Raw genomic sequence first — 14,206 nt, forward strand, 5'->3', positions numbered from 1 at the left:
GATCAAGGGGTTCTACTGTATTCCAGCGGCAGCTGTAATTACCTTCACTGTAGCGGCATCTTGCATGTGCTGCTGCTTTCTGAAGGGGAATTTGTGCTGGGAAAAGGATGGGGGGGGGGGGGGCTTAATTTACTGACTGCATCCCCACCCTCCACCTTTCACTTTGTTCCCAATGGAATCTGAGATTTGGGGCTAAATGGAAACCCAGTCCTCCATGGTGATTGTGTTGCTGGACAAACAACTATTTATTCTCCTCTGAAGAAGTGAGTTTTGCCCACGAAAGCTCATGGTGCTTGTATATTTTGTTAGTCCCTAAGGTGCTACGGGACCACTTGCTTTTTTGAAGTTACAGACTAATGCAGCGACCCCGCTGAGACTATTAATGCAGGAAGAAGGGTCTTTCCAAGGACAGGATGGTGAACTTGTGCTCATCCAGAAACTAGCATTCAGTTTTCACTTGCTAATAAACTATTCATTTTGGGCTCAAATGTTTTGTTTTCTAAATACGCATGCAGGGAAAATGGGAGTGACCCAGAATGTAGAGCTTTGGAATAAAAGGCTTCAAAGATACCAAGATGCTCAGCAATAAGATCTTTTAAAAAATGATAGGGAAATCTCTTGACAATCAAACAGCAGGGACGCTGTGATGTATTGTATATCTCTCTTGGTAACACAATTAATTGTTCCCCAGGCTATTGAGTTGCTGCACATAAGTGATAAAACAAGAACCCTGAGCCTGAATAAACAGGGAATGAAATTTGGATTAAATGTGTTCAATTCAGGCAATGCGCCATGTTACAGAATTTCAGAATTAATCTTGCAGATTGAAGCCCAGTGTCCTGTCTGCTAGATTGTACTGCCTGTAATGGATACTTAACAAACAAGGCTTGTGTGGTCTGCTACGCCTCACTGTCTGTCACGGGACAGCGACGTGAGTGGTCCCAGTCACACCTTAGCAGCTATTGAGCTAATTTCAGCCCTGACTCGAACCCCTTTGCCAGTCCCATTGACTGCAGAATTTGGCCTGTCGTATGTGCCCCTACAATTGGGGGGCTTAGATTCTGTTTCACATGAACCCGGTGTGGTGTGGCAGCTGCCAAGGACAGCAGATTTGTAGTGTTTCATCACAGACTTACACCACTTGGTATTTTTTACAACCTTAGCACGTCCATTAGTGCTAGTAGTACAGCTTCCTGGTTTTCTGAAGTAGTGAGACCATTACAGTTAGGCAGGACATTAATCTGTGTGTATCTTCAGCTCGACAAATAGACAAATAGTGCACAGGGCATGGCCAGCATTCCAGCCTTAACTCTGTTTGGTTTTATCGCAGCTGTCACACTGCCTAAGCACCCTTTGTATAACATGTGCTCGATAATCTGAAGTAGAGAGCTTTCCAGCTTTGGTTCTTGACACCAGAGAGGGAGCTCAGACAGGGTTGTCCCCATTTTAGAGACATGGGGAACTGATGCGCAGAGCTGAAGTGGCTTTCCTGGCAAAGCTCTTAGGCCAAGATTTGGTGCTTACCCACAAGCTGTTTGACAGAGCCAGCTGGGAAGTGCCTCCAACTTCCCTGGGGCTAGTAGGATTGCTTTACTTAATTTGTTCCCCTCCGTTGGATGCCAGTGGAGTACAGTTGCTCCATGTCCACTTTCACGTGCATGGGCCATGTCTTCCCTGTTACTCAGTGTCTCGTGAAGGCCATTGGGGAGGTAATGAGCCAGTACGGCGTCTGCAGTGCCACCAGCGTGCAGAGCATCCAGCACAGACAGTGCTCTCTCTGTGTCTGAGGGGACCCAGGGTCTGGCCGAAGAGATGTCGCGAATTAAACTTGCAGAAGAGAAGGGTCTTTGGTGTTGGGATGGAAGACGCTCTGAGAAGTGAGAGGAAATCGTGAACTTCCCTTGATACTCTCCACCTTTCAGCAACAGTGCACAGCTTTGGAACCAGCTGGATTCAGCTCTACTCTCGACTGCTGAGTCTCAGTACCCAAGCACACACCTTCGTCCTTGACTAGACCTCCTGGCTAGGAACCCTAGCCATGGAGATCCCAGCTTCGAATGCACCTCTGCCTTCAGCATGCTGTGGGGTTCTGACCCTCATCTTACTAAGTTACGGAGGAACCCCTCTGCAACTGGGAGCCTGAAAGCCTTCACTCACATCACTCCAGAATAGCCAGCCGACTTCCCTAAGTAGCGGTTCTCAAATGTATTTGATAGCAGCCCCCTTCTTTGTAGTAATTTACACCCCCTCCCTTAGCCACACGCGTTCAGAATGAGCCATTTAAGCATCTACTCTGTATTTGAGGGAGTGAGTCTAAGAACTCCTCCTAAATGGTGAGAGCTAACACCACCCACTTCGGTAGGCAGCTTCCTCTTCTCATAACTTACCGCAAGGTAAAGGTTTGGCCAGGGCTGAGCAAAATACAGCGAGGGGCAGGATCCAGCCCGCCAAGCCACAGGGTCTGGCCTGCAGCCCACCCTGCCAGGACCCTCAGGCACATTAATCGCAGGGACTGCTGCATTTAACAGCCCTGCCTTTCTCTGTTCTGCAGGGAGGGGGAGGCTTCCTGCGATCTCCCCAGCCCAATCCTCAGCTCCTATTGGTGGAAAGAACCAGCCAATCGGAGCTGAGAGATTTGACTGGAGAGACTGGGGCATCCGGAGCTGAGAGCCATGTGGAGGGGGCAGCCTGTATTTTCAAGTGGGCTGGGGCCCTCCTAGCCAGCGCCTGCCTCTGGTATCCCAACCCCTCCTGCACCCCAACTTCCTCCCCCCAGTCACCATCCAAATCCTCTGCACCCCCTGCCCCAGGTGACAACTCCCTCCCAGACCCTCTACCCCCTCCTTGCACCCCTGACCTCGGTCACAACCCCCTCCTCCACTCAAACACCCTTGGAGACCCCACACCATCTCCTGAACCCCAATTCCTTACCCCTGCATCCTTCTGCACCCAACCTCCGCCCTAGATCCCACATCTCCCTCCACAGAAAAGTACGGCCCTTGACCACTTACCAAAATCTTGGAGTGTCCCCCCTCCAAAAATTATTGCTCGCCCTGGGTTTGGCTGTGCCAGGAAAAAGGGCTGTGCCTAGAATGGGATTGCTTCTCATAAACCCGTACAGAAGAGAGACAGAATCCTCAGCCCCCAGCCTCCCACCGCCCCATACACCCTTTAGGGTGGGTGGGGATGAAGCTGCTCCCACCTCCTTCTCCTGGATTCATACTGGAACATTGCTGGCTGTTGTCCTTTGTCAGGGTGGGAGGGGAAAGTGCACAGTTTGCTGCATTCTGCACACTCCCTGGGGAGCGCAGGCGGCAGAAAACCTTGACCTGCTCAAGCCAGGGGATATGCCCCTCTCCCCTGGCTGTGCCTGCTGGTGCTGCAGTGGCCATGGAGAGGTGCTTCTCACCTGGGCCCAAGCTGCTGCAGTGAGAGGGCTGGGATTGTTCCTCTCTCCCGGGACAGCCTGCACCCCCAGCCGCTCCTCCCCAGCCCCTCTCGGAGCAGTGATTGAAATGAAGCGTGGCCGCTTTCATTTTATTTTCCAAAAAACACAAATTGAGGTAAGGACCGAGTGACACCGGGTAGATCTACTATAACACAGAGCTCTCCAGACACCCATCTCAGAAGGCACCGCCACCGCCCGTAGCAGCAGAGAAGAAGAAAGTGTAGCAACAGCATATCCCCCCCCCCCCCCCGAATACATTCTGCATAAACACACACTTGGGGGCGGGGGGAATCTCCCTGTTTGAGAACTTGTGCTCTAAGGCGGTGTCTTGCCCATTACATTGTGCTCTTCTCTGGAATTCTGTGGCTGTAGGAACAGCAGTGCTTCCAGCTTGGAGCCTTGCCATTGGTTTGCTTGGCAGCTAAAATCACAGCGCTCAGAGTTGTTCTCTGGCAGTTATTTGTGTTTGTTTAGGTTTTGAACCACTTGGGGAAATAGAGCTGCTTTCCAGAAAGGTTGCTTCCTGCCTGGAAGTGAATGCATTTCCTCTAGAGCAGAGCCATGTGCAGGACTAGCGCAGATCCCTGCGGCGGGTCGGGATCCCGGGGGTCCTGTAGGACCTGCTGACAAATAGAGGGGGCAGGATTAAAGAATAGTTCCTTGCCAGGGCCCCATTCCAGCCGACGTGCAGAAGATGCCTTGGTGGAAGTAGGAGGGTTAGGAGACTTGGTGATACTGCAACCTAGGCTTTGTCTACACTCCCAAGTTTTGTCAGCCAGACTTATGTGACTGCAAGTAGTCCTGTGGCACCTTAGACGCTAACAGAATATATAAAGAGCTTTAGAGCTTTTGCGGGCAAAACCCACTTCCTCAGATAAGTTTGACTCAAGCTCATCTGAGGAAGTGGGTTTTGCCCGCGAAAATTCATCTCTCTCTCTGTCTCAAAGTTTTTCCTGCCGGGTGACAGAATGACACCATCATGTCATCAGCATCAATAGGCTCTCTCAGGTTGTGAAAGTGGCCAGGGAGAGGAGAGGTAAGTGAGTGTAGCGAGCTGAAGTCGCAGCCCCCCAGTGATACTGGATATATATTTTTGTTAGTCTCTAAGGTGCCACAGGACTGCCAGTTGTTTTAAAGTTACAGACTAACTCTGCCGCTCTGCTGAGACTTTCAAACTCACGTGGACACCCCGAAGTCAACACACACACATTTGGAAAAGATTGTTCACATGGGCCCCCTCTGGAAACAGATCGGCTGCGTCTAGACTGGCAAGTTTTTCCGCAAAAGCAATTGCTTTTGCGGAAAAACTTGCCAGCTGTCTACACTGGCCGCTTGAATTTCCGCAAGAACGCTGACTTCCTACTGTCTGAAATCAGTGCTTCCTGTGGAAATACTATGCTGCTCCTGTTCGGGCAAAAGTCCTTTTGCGCAAAACTTTTGCGCAAAAGGGCCAGTGTAGACAGCTCAGATTTGTTTTGCGCAAAAAAGCCCCGATCACGAAAATGGAGACCGGGGCTTTTTTGCGCAAAAGCGTCTGTGCCAATCTAGACGCTCTTTTCCGCAAATGCTTTTAACGGAAAACTTTTCAGTTAAAAGCATTTATGGAAAATCATGCCAGTCTAGACGTAGCCATCACGTCCACGGCGGGGCACAGATCAGAGACGCTGTGGGTATGGGGTGAGGGTTCTCCCAGGGATGGTTAGCTGAGCCCGGAGTAGGTGAGGAAGTGGGATACCAGGAGGAAACTCTAGGAGGAGGGTTTCTGAGGGGAGTCCTTCCAATCCCGACTGAGAGCAGGACAGTTGGCTAGTTATCTTGCAGCGGTACATGAACGTAAGAAGCCTGGGAAACAAAAGGAAGAATTGGGAGTCCTGACATGATGAAGTGGGGTCAGGAGCCCGTGGCAGCAGCCCCAGCCCCAGGGTCGGTACCCTCCTGCTGCTCATGGCGGCTGCCCCGCAACCAGGGTTGGATCCCACTTAGTTGGTTATCCAGTTAGGTTAACCTAATGTTTAACATTTAACCACTTAACTGATCAGGATTTTATGGCCCTGTTACTAGGTTCTCTTCCATGACTAAGAGCACTGTCACGGATGGGTACAAACTGTTCAGGAAGGAGAGAAAAGGCAGAGGAGTTGCACTGTATGTAGGAGCAGTGTGATTGCTCAGCTTGTTGGGTTAAGATTAGAAGTGCATATGTAACTGCCACTGGGCGGGTTTGAACCTGGGACCTCAGTGTAGGAGCCTCTACAGCTTGAGCTATGAAGCCAGCTGGCTCTTAGCTTAGGCTATAGAGCTCCTTTGTTTTTCTCTCCTGCTGTACATGGCCAACGTGCCACTACATGGGACACTGAACCACACTAGGTGTGTGGGTTACATGAGCAGCAAGGGTGATGCCGCGGCGGGGATCTCCTGCAGACACTCGGACTAGGAGAACGAGGTAGACAAGGCTTCCTTTGGACAAGGAACAAGTTTCCCGGAGAGGCCGGAATTCTCCTGGGGGGACTTGACTCTGATGTCTGCTGGAAGAGCAGTGCAGCTGGGCACAGGCAATCCAGGAAGCTTTCGGAGAGCTTGGGAACAGCTTCCTGGAGCAAGTGCTGGAGGAACCAGCGAGGGGCCATGCTCCTCTTGACCTGCTGCTCACCAAGGGCAGAACTGGTGGGGGACGTAGACGTGGGTGGCAGCCTGGGCAGCAGCGCCCATGAGATGGTTGAGGTCAGACCCCTGACAAAAGGAGAGCAGCAGTTCACTGCCCTGGGCGTGAGACAAGCAGGCAGACCTCTCGGTGCTGAGGGTGAGGCGGGAAACGGTGCAAGTGCTGCAGGCTTGTCGCTTTGCCCTGCTCTCCAGGCAGCTCTCACGTGTGCCGCTGTGGTCCCTGCACAAGTGATCGCGGACAGTGCCCTAGAGTGGGGGAAGGGACACAGCTGCGGAACCTGCAGCAAGTCCCTCGAGGAAACTTTCCTAGAGCTCTCCTGGGACCCTTCCAGTGCCCTGCCCCTCCGTACCGACTAGCTATCCAGGGCAATGTCCAGCTCACGGAAACCCAGCCAGCCTCCCACTGCTCTGGGCCCTAAACCCACCTCTGCACGACGCAGACCACAGCAGCGTATCCTCTGTCTCCTCTGCTCCCCAGAGAGCAGCTGCTGAGGCTGGCTGGGCACCTCAGGAAAGGCCGACCGCTCCAGGCTGCATCAGGCAATCCCCTCGGGAGCTCCACATCCTCCTAACGCTACCTTTCCTCAAGAACTGTGTCCTTGCAAGGGTACAAAAGGGGACTATCCCAAAATATCTACAGGGCTCTTGGCAGCGGAGGGAGGGGGGTTGCTACCAGGGATAGCATCCAGCTCCTTACAGAAACCAGAGCACCGTTTTGCTTCCCTCCCTGGTGGTACAACTGCCTCAGCTCCCTTATCGCTCTGCACCGCAGCATGTCCCAATGATAGTCCTTTTTGCACCAGCCTTGAGAAATGTATCCATGTGTCCTATTCCAGTTTGTATGGGCCAAGCACAGCTGGGACGGAACAGGCACCTCTCCCCATCCACTGATCAGACCCAACAGCTCTGTGGTGGCCCAGGCAGGAGAGGCTTGGTGTGATAGCCAGCCAAGGCCACCAGGGAAGACTCCATGAGCCCTCGCCATGGGGAGCCAGCAAGCAGGAAGTGGAATTTAACATTCCTGGGGCTTGCAAGGGAAAGGGTGGCTTGTTTACTTGGCTGCAGAGCAGTGGAGTTCAAACCGCTCACCAGAGCGGTCTGGATTAAGGATGTTAAGTATTGTGTAATTGACTAATCGATTAGTCGATAGGGTGGTGCTGCCCCTTTGAAACGCCACTGCAGCGTTTCAAACCAGTAGCGCCACACAGAGGCCGGGGTCAGCTGGGGAGTCCCCAGCTGATCTTGGGCTCCAAGCGGCACTGCTGCTTTGAAATGTTGCCCACAGAATTAAAAGCGGCAGCACCGCACGGAGCAGCTGACCCCAGGCTCCATGTGGTGCTGCCGCTTTGAAGTCCTCTCCCTCTTCTCTCTCCTCCCTTGCTACCTCCATCTGATAGAGCCGACTATCCTGTCAGCTATCGAATAAGCATTTGTTTGTCGGATAGTTGACTCATCCTTAATATCCCTAGTCTGGATGGGCTTTGTGGGGCCCTTCCTGGAGCCTATATAAAGTGAGGTAAGCAGGTGTGGTGTCTACACTGACTCTTTGATAATAAAGAAATGGGAAAAAACAAATGTGTCCCGTAGGGGTGGAAGGAGTTCATTGCTGAGATTTTTGGGAGAAGTGTCCAGTTTCATCACAGTGTGTATGCCTTCACTGTTTTGGTGCCAAAAGACAAAATTGGCGAAAAAATTGGTAGTGTAGAAAAAGCCTTAGTCTTAGGAGGGAGGGATAGCTCAGTGGTTTGAGCATTGGCCTGCTAAACCCAGGGTTGTGAGTTCAATCCTTGTGGAGGCCATTTAGGGAGATGGGGCAAAAATTTGTCAGGGATGGTACTTGGTCCTGCTGTGAAGGCAGGGGGCTGGACTTGATGACCTTTCAAGGTCCCTTCCAGTTCTAGGAGATAGGCAATCCCCATTAATTTATAATTTATCTAACAGAGCCAGCAAACGGTCACGGGTGGAATGAATAGTCACCTCTTTCTGCCTGTAATGAGAGAATATTTTCATTGCACCTTTTCCTCCACTTGCGTGTTTAGATTTTGCTTTTTATCAATTAATGTCAATGCCGCTCTGCTTAGTATAAGGCACAATAAAAGTCTAGAGGCAGACAATAGGGGCAAAAGTTCTCCTGAATCTCAGGTTTGATTGCAGGGATGTGCTTATCTAATAGAGCTGCTTTGAAATAAAGATGCTGCCAATTCTAGGTTTCATTTGCTGCTGTTTTTGTGGCAGGTCATGTGCCTGCAGAATACCATTCAGGTGTGCCAGGGTCATTACAGAGAGGCCTATTGGGTTTCCCCTCTTTTCTTTAAAGTCTTTAAAGTGCTACATAGTCCTGCATTTTGCTTCAGCTACACCAGACTAACATGGCTACATTTCTATTACCCTCTTTTCTAGTCAGCTCTCGTCCATTTGGCCCTTTACATCAGTTAATCTTATAAGTGATTGATATTTGACTAATGGTTTTTTTCTTTATGCATGATGGAAACTGTGGGAACACCTGGTAGCTGGGGTCTCCCAAAGTATTCCTCCACCATTCATGTTTCATCTGAAGCATGAAATCTGGGTACATTGAATTTGCTTTCACTTGTATTAAAGAATTCCTGACTCCTGGCTCTCTGAAAGGTTTGTGTAGGATTACGCTGTTCTGACAGTCTAAATGGCAGAAAGAGTATCTGAAACGGGTTGTGCATTTCATAGGCACACAGCAGTGTTGCCTTGACCAACATTGATGCCTTTTTAGAATAAATATAGCCATTAAAGAAGGTTGTTTCCTGGTCCAGACTATGGTTGTGGAGGCTTTAGTGGCAACTGTGTAATTGATGAATCGATTAGTTGATAGGGAGGCTTTAGTGGCAATAATAAGTTAGGCCGACTAGTTCTGGTCTTGAATATTTCTTGAAAAAGGTACTTGGCATTGTAAATCTCTGCATGTTTTTATTTCCTAAGGTGCTTCTGGGGTGGCACGTGATGTAGTTCTTAAATCAGAAGCCCTGCTAAAAAAATCACCTTTTCAGATGGCAAGTCAGTGTTTAACTAAAAAAGTTTAAAATACAGCGCATGTAAAAATGCTGTTGCGCTCCTGAGACACTGAAATCTCGTAGGCAGTTGCAGTTCTTATTTCTAGGGGTTCAGCTACAGAGCTGGTTGATTGCAGCTGATCTCTCAGCTGTATATAGAGGAGTGTGTGTTTCACCTTGGAATCTAGCACTTGCCTTTCCTCCTAGCTGCTGTGCTGTGAACCAAGATGTGGGAGTCAGTAATTATGAGGAAATAGAGTTGAAAATGGGACTTGTTTATCCGTAATCATTAACAGATCGTCAGGCCTCGCCCTCTGGTGAATACCTTTTAGGCTGCAGTTAAGCACATTGCCTCCTAATGATCTTTTGATCTTTTGATCTGAGGAAGTGGGTCTGGCCCACGAAAGCTCATCATCTAATAAACCATCTTGTTAGTCTTTAAAGTGCTACATTGTCCTGCATTTTGCTTCAACTACCCCAGACTAACACGGCTGCATTTCTATCACTATTCTGCTTCCTAATGGGTTTCCTACCTCTGATAGGAACCCTAGTCCACTCTCGAGAACAGGCAAGGCAGCCCCCTTAACTCCTCTCTGCTGCGCCAGTCGGTCTAGTTTCAGGTCTTCGTGGAGTGTCTGATACAGGGCGCAAGGGTGCTTGCAACAGGAATGTAAAATCCCGTTTAATTGGTTAACTAGTTAAACATATTTTGAAACTGGTTAACCAATTAAAGGGGAGGGCGGGGAGAAGGTAACTTCAGCTGGACCAGAGCACCCCTATCTGCAGCCCCCTGCCCATGGTGTGGCCCCCTCCCCCCCACAGTTAACCAGTTAAACATTCACATTCCTGCTTTGGAAGCTCCTTGTGGAAAGCGGGAGCTGCAGGCCCCAGCGCACGTTCCTCTCACTCTGATTTTGCACACTCTGTCCTTGTGTACACCCCCTGGGCGGCAGGCCTCCGTGTCCCAGCTCGCACCTTTGCTCGGGGGACGCTGGGCCACTCTCAATGTGACATGGAGGCTCGAATGGCTCGGAATGGAGGGCAGGCTGTGGAGAGCTCTGGGTGAATGTCTGTGCTCCTTGCGAAGCTCCAAGTGGTCCTGTTGGCAGTAACGCCGTAGCAGGGAGCAGAGCCTGCGATGTGCTTCCTTCAGTAGAGCGAGGTCGCTGTGGGAGCCTGTTTCAGCAACACCAGGGAGTCCCGTGGCACTTGAAAGATGAGTACATTTACTAGGGTATTAGAGCGTGAGCTTTCCTGAGCTACACCTCAAACTTGCTCACACCCTTTGCAAACAATGAGGCTACTTCTGAAAGTAGCACCACCACAGCATTCCCGGCCCAATCCTCAGCGTATCATGCACGACCAGGCCCTAAATCTTTTAGCCTTTAGTTCCCGGGCGGGGAACCTTTTTTGGGTTGGGGGCTGCTGACCACAGAGAAAAATCGGTCGGGGGCCGCACACAAGTGAGAAGGAAAAAGAAGAAAACCCTGGTCCGACTGAGAAGGAGGGTGACACTCCCCACATGCCCCTCGCACACGAGAGCCTGGGGGCCCAGGCTAGTAGATTTTGTGTGCTCCAGCCCCACAGGGGAAGTGGCCGGGGGGCTGGAGCGCTAGCACAGTCTTCCTAATGCTAGAGGGGAGTTCCAACCCTTGGGGCCAGATCCAGGCAAGCCGGGGGCTGCATCCGGGCCTTAGGTTCCCCACCCCCGCTTTAGTTTATATAAATTCCCTCTGTCTCTTTCAGAAGTTTGCCATGGCTCATCTTCTCCTGAGAGAGCTGGAGTTTTGAAGACCGCGTTCCTGAGGCCGTGGGAACAACATGCTACAGGAAGCCATATTTGTATGTACTGCTAAGGCCCTTTCTCGCCCCTCTCTAGTGTAAACTCCTCTGCAGCTGTATCACAGGAGACTAAAGAATGGAATGCAGGTGGCTTTCAGCTGCCTGTAGTGAAAGGCCTAGCCCAGTGGAGAGCACTGTGGATGTGAAGTTTTGATCAGGTTTATGGAATGACCCATGGTCTCCGAGCCTGGGCCTGGGGCGTGGGCCATGATCTCCCCTCAAATGCCTGAAGGATTCCAGCCCCTGCCGCTCTGGCTCTGTTTAGGGGAGATCCTTGCTTGGGCTTGCATCCAAAGCTTTTAGGGGGTCAGTGCACATGAGTCCAACTTCCAGGGAGGATAAATATAAAGCTTCACACTCAGGTATTGAAACATGACGCTGCTGTGGGGCATGATGATTTTGTTAACTTTTAACCAGCTTTGTGTAGGCCTTAATTGGCAGGTAAGCGGAGTCAGAGTTAATATTTTCCCTCCAGAGTTTTAACTGCTGTTCAAACAGGATTACAATGGGAAGGTGTTACAAGATGGTTATAATACGTTCAGGCTATGTCTACACTGGCATGAATTTCCGGAAATGCTTAAAACGGAACAGTTTTCCGTTATAAGTATTTCCGGAAAAAGAGCGTCTACATTGGCAGGATGCTTTTCTGGAAAAGCCCTTTTTCCGGAAAAGTGTCCGTGGCCAATATAGACGCGCTTTTCCAGAAAAAAGCCCCGATCATCATTTTCGCGATTGGGGCTTTTTTCCAGAAAAGACTACTGTGCTGTCTACACTGGCCTTTTTCTGGAACAGTTTTCCGGAAAAAGGACTTTTGCCCGAGCGGGAGCAGCATAGTTTTTCCAGAAAAGCAACTTATTTCATACAGTAAATCGGCAGTGCTTTTCCGGAAATTCAAGGGGCCAGTGTAGACAGCTCGCAGCTTATTCCGGAAAAGCGGCTGATTTTCCAGAATAAGTGGCCCAGTGTAGACACAGCCTCAGGCTATGCTTATTCTTTGCTTCGTTAGACTTGAATCCTAGATCAGAGTGCTGGAAACAAGAACTCCTGGGATCTGTTGCTGGCAATTCTACTGACTCACTGCAGGAACTTGAGCCGGCTACTTTGACCCATTTCTTCAAAAGGTGGCCTGTGATTTTTTTTTTTCTTTTGGTTCCCACCTTGGCGCGTTATCAATGAATTTTTTCAGAAGTGCTGAGTGTCCTGTATCTCCAAGCTGAGGTCAGTTGTTGTACAGCAGCAGCATTGCACCAGCTTCTCCTGGGGGAATTTTGTGTCCCTGCATGTGTGCAGAATTCATGCCCCTCACAGATTTCTTTGCTTTCCCGCAGAAAAACAACTTCGGATGGGGAAGCAAAGGGAAGCCACGAGAGCGGTCATGAGTCCCTCCCCAGCAGTGCAGGCAGATTGGTTTGAGTGCCCAGAGCAGCTGGCAGAGACGTAAAATCATTGTCAGAGCAGGGGCAGGGCAGTCGTGTGTGTCAGACACACACTGTGCCTGGGTTGTTTTTGAGGAAGTAGGTGTAGTGTAGGCTCTGTCCCCACAGGCAGAGCAGAATGTAGCAGCCTGCCTGCTTGATGAATTGTTCCCACTGTTCTTAGTGAATTCCCCCAGAAGCATAAAATGGGTGTAAAAATGTTAAGGCTGCTTTATGTTTGTAAAGGAGCCTTACTGTAAAGGACAGTGTGGCCTGAGAGATGCTTTGGATACTTTAGTGATTAGGTCTGGTCTGATTGTTGGACTGAAAAGAATTCAGTGTGGTCCCTGAGCTGTTAGCTACTGACCATCCTGGAGACAGTCAGCGTCAGCATAGATTGTGCGTTTGAGGGCCCAACGTTTGCTCTTCGTTGCGCTCAGGGTCACATCATAGGCATGGCTGCAGAGAACTGTGACTAATACCTACCAGGAAAGGTCCATATTTGCTGTGTTACAGTTAGTCACAGGGAATTGGGGGTTGCCTCCAGTGTCCCCAGACCCATTCTCTGCCCATTGCATGTCGTTTAAATAAATTACCAGAATAACTGAAACCAACGCAACTGTGCTATTTTAGGAACTGAAATAGGGAGAATTTTGCAGAATTTTTCATTTTGGGGGTTCATTGCTCGGGGGGGATTCTGCATTCCGTGAAGGACAGCAAAGTGAAATTAACCAGTGCCGCTGAAATCCCAGTGAGCATAGGTTTTGGTTATAGCCGAGTATCCTGCACGGAAATCCTCATGTGACGAGCCCAGAACTCCGCAGCCGAGCATCTGCCATCCAGGCCGGGGGAGAGGGAGCATGCAAAGCGCGCTGTCTCCAGGCAGCAGACTTGCCTTTGTGTCTAATTGGTAGTGTTTCTCTGGGAGCCTGGAATTTGGTTTTGATTTGGTTTTGCTCATTGAGTTGACTGGTGTCCTTGTTTTGCTGAGTTCAGAAGCGCCCCACTGGCCAGTGACCAACGGGGCTCTTCTGTATGCATTGTCTCGCTGCTTTCAGCAGTAACCCAGCATTGTGCTTTTGCTCAGTGTGGGAACTGTGAAGAAACGCTATTCCTGACCGCCCAGGTTCCCACACAGCGCTGCCCAGTAGGGAGCCCAAGGGGAAGGCACTTGCTTGCAGGCTTGGGAAGCGGACCTGCCCAGAGCATGTTCGTGATGGGTGGAAAAGAAGCGGGTTTGCTCTTTAGCTGACAGGAGCCAGCCATGCTGCTAGAGGCATCTGCCTTGCTTCAGTTTTGACTTTGTTGTACGTTGCGTCCTTTACCCTTGTGTTAAGCTGTGTGCAGTTCTGCAAAGGGGCTGCCGCTTGCGTTTCACGTGAGTTCATTTTCCGACTCCGGGTGAAGCCAAACGCTGCCTTGTCTCTTTCCCTGGAGGATCTGGAGGATACTTACTTGTCCTGGGTGACGTTTCAGGCCCAGCTCTGAATTCCTGCCAGTTGCGCTCCAGGCTGTTGTGGGTGGTTTGTGTGTAAATTGTGTAGCACAGGTGTTGCTAGCGGAAAGCCAGTAGAATATGATCTTATTGAAAGGGACCAAAGTCATTCCTCTCAATTGCTCTTTTTGAATGAAAGGCAACATGTATTATTTGTATTACAGTAGCATGGAAGGACCGAGTCCCATTATGCTAAGCACTGAACAGATCTGCTTGAAGAGCATTTAACCAGACCAGGCAGACGAAGGATTACTGTCCCCATTTTGCAGAGGAGTAGCAAGCACAGAGAGTCAATGATAAGAGATAGTCTTGGATTGTGTTA

General features: G+C 50.2%; 1 protein-coding gene across 7 annotated transcripts in view; it reads left to right on the forward strand.

The window, feature by feature from the left end:
* Positions 1-14,206, forward strand: part of SIPA1L3 (signal induced proliferation associated 1 like 3) — a 109,691-nt gene that overhangs the window by 31,852 nt on the left and 63,633 nt on the right. For 6 of the 7 annotated variants that reach the window (XM_075915486.2, XM_075915484.2, XM_075915493.2 and 3 more), the window contains exon 2: positions 10,879-10,974. The exons of the other annotated variant lie outside the window; for it this stretch is intronic. The gene's annotated coding sequence lies outside the window, so the exon portion shown is untranslated. The remainder of the gene's footprint in view (positions 1-10,878; positions 10,975-14,206) is intronic. 7 annotated transcript variants of the gene reach the window in all.

The sequence above is a fragment of the Pelodiscus sinensis genome, chromosome 18 (genome assembly GCF_052426305.1).
Source record: "Pelodiscus sinensis isolate ZL-2025 chromosome 18, ASM5242630v1, whole genome shotgun sequence".
NCBI classification, from domain to species: domain Eukaryota; kingdom Metazoa; phylum Chordata; order Testudines; family Trionychidae; genus Pelodiscus; species Pelodiscus sinensis.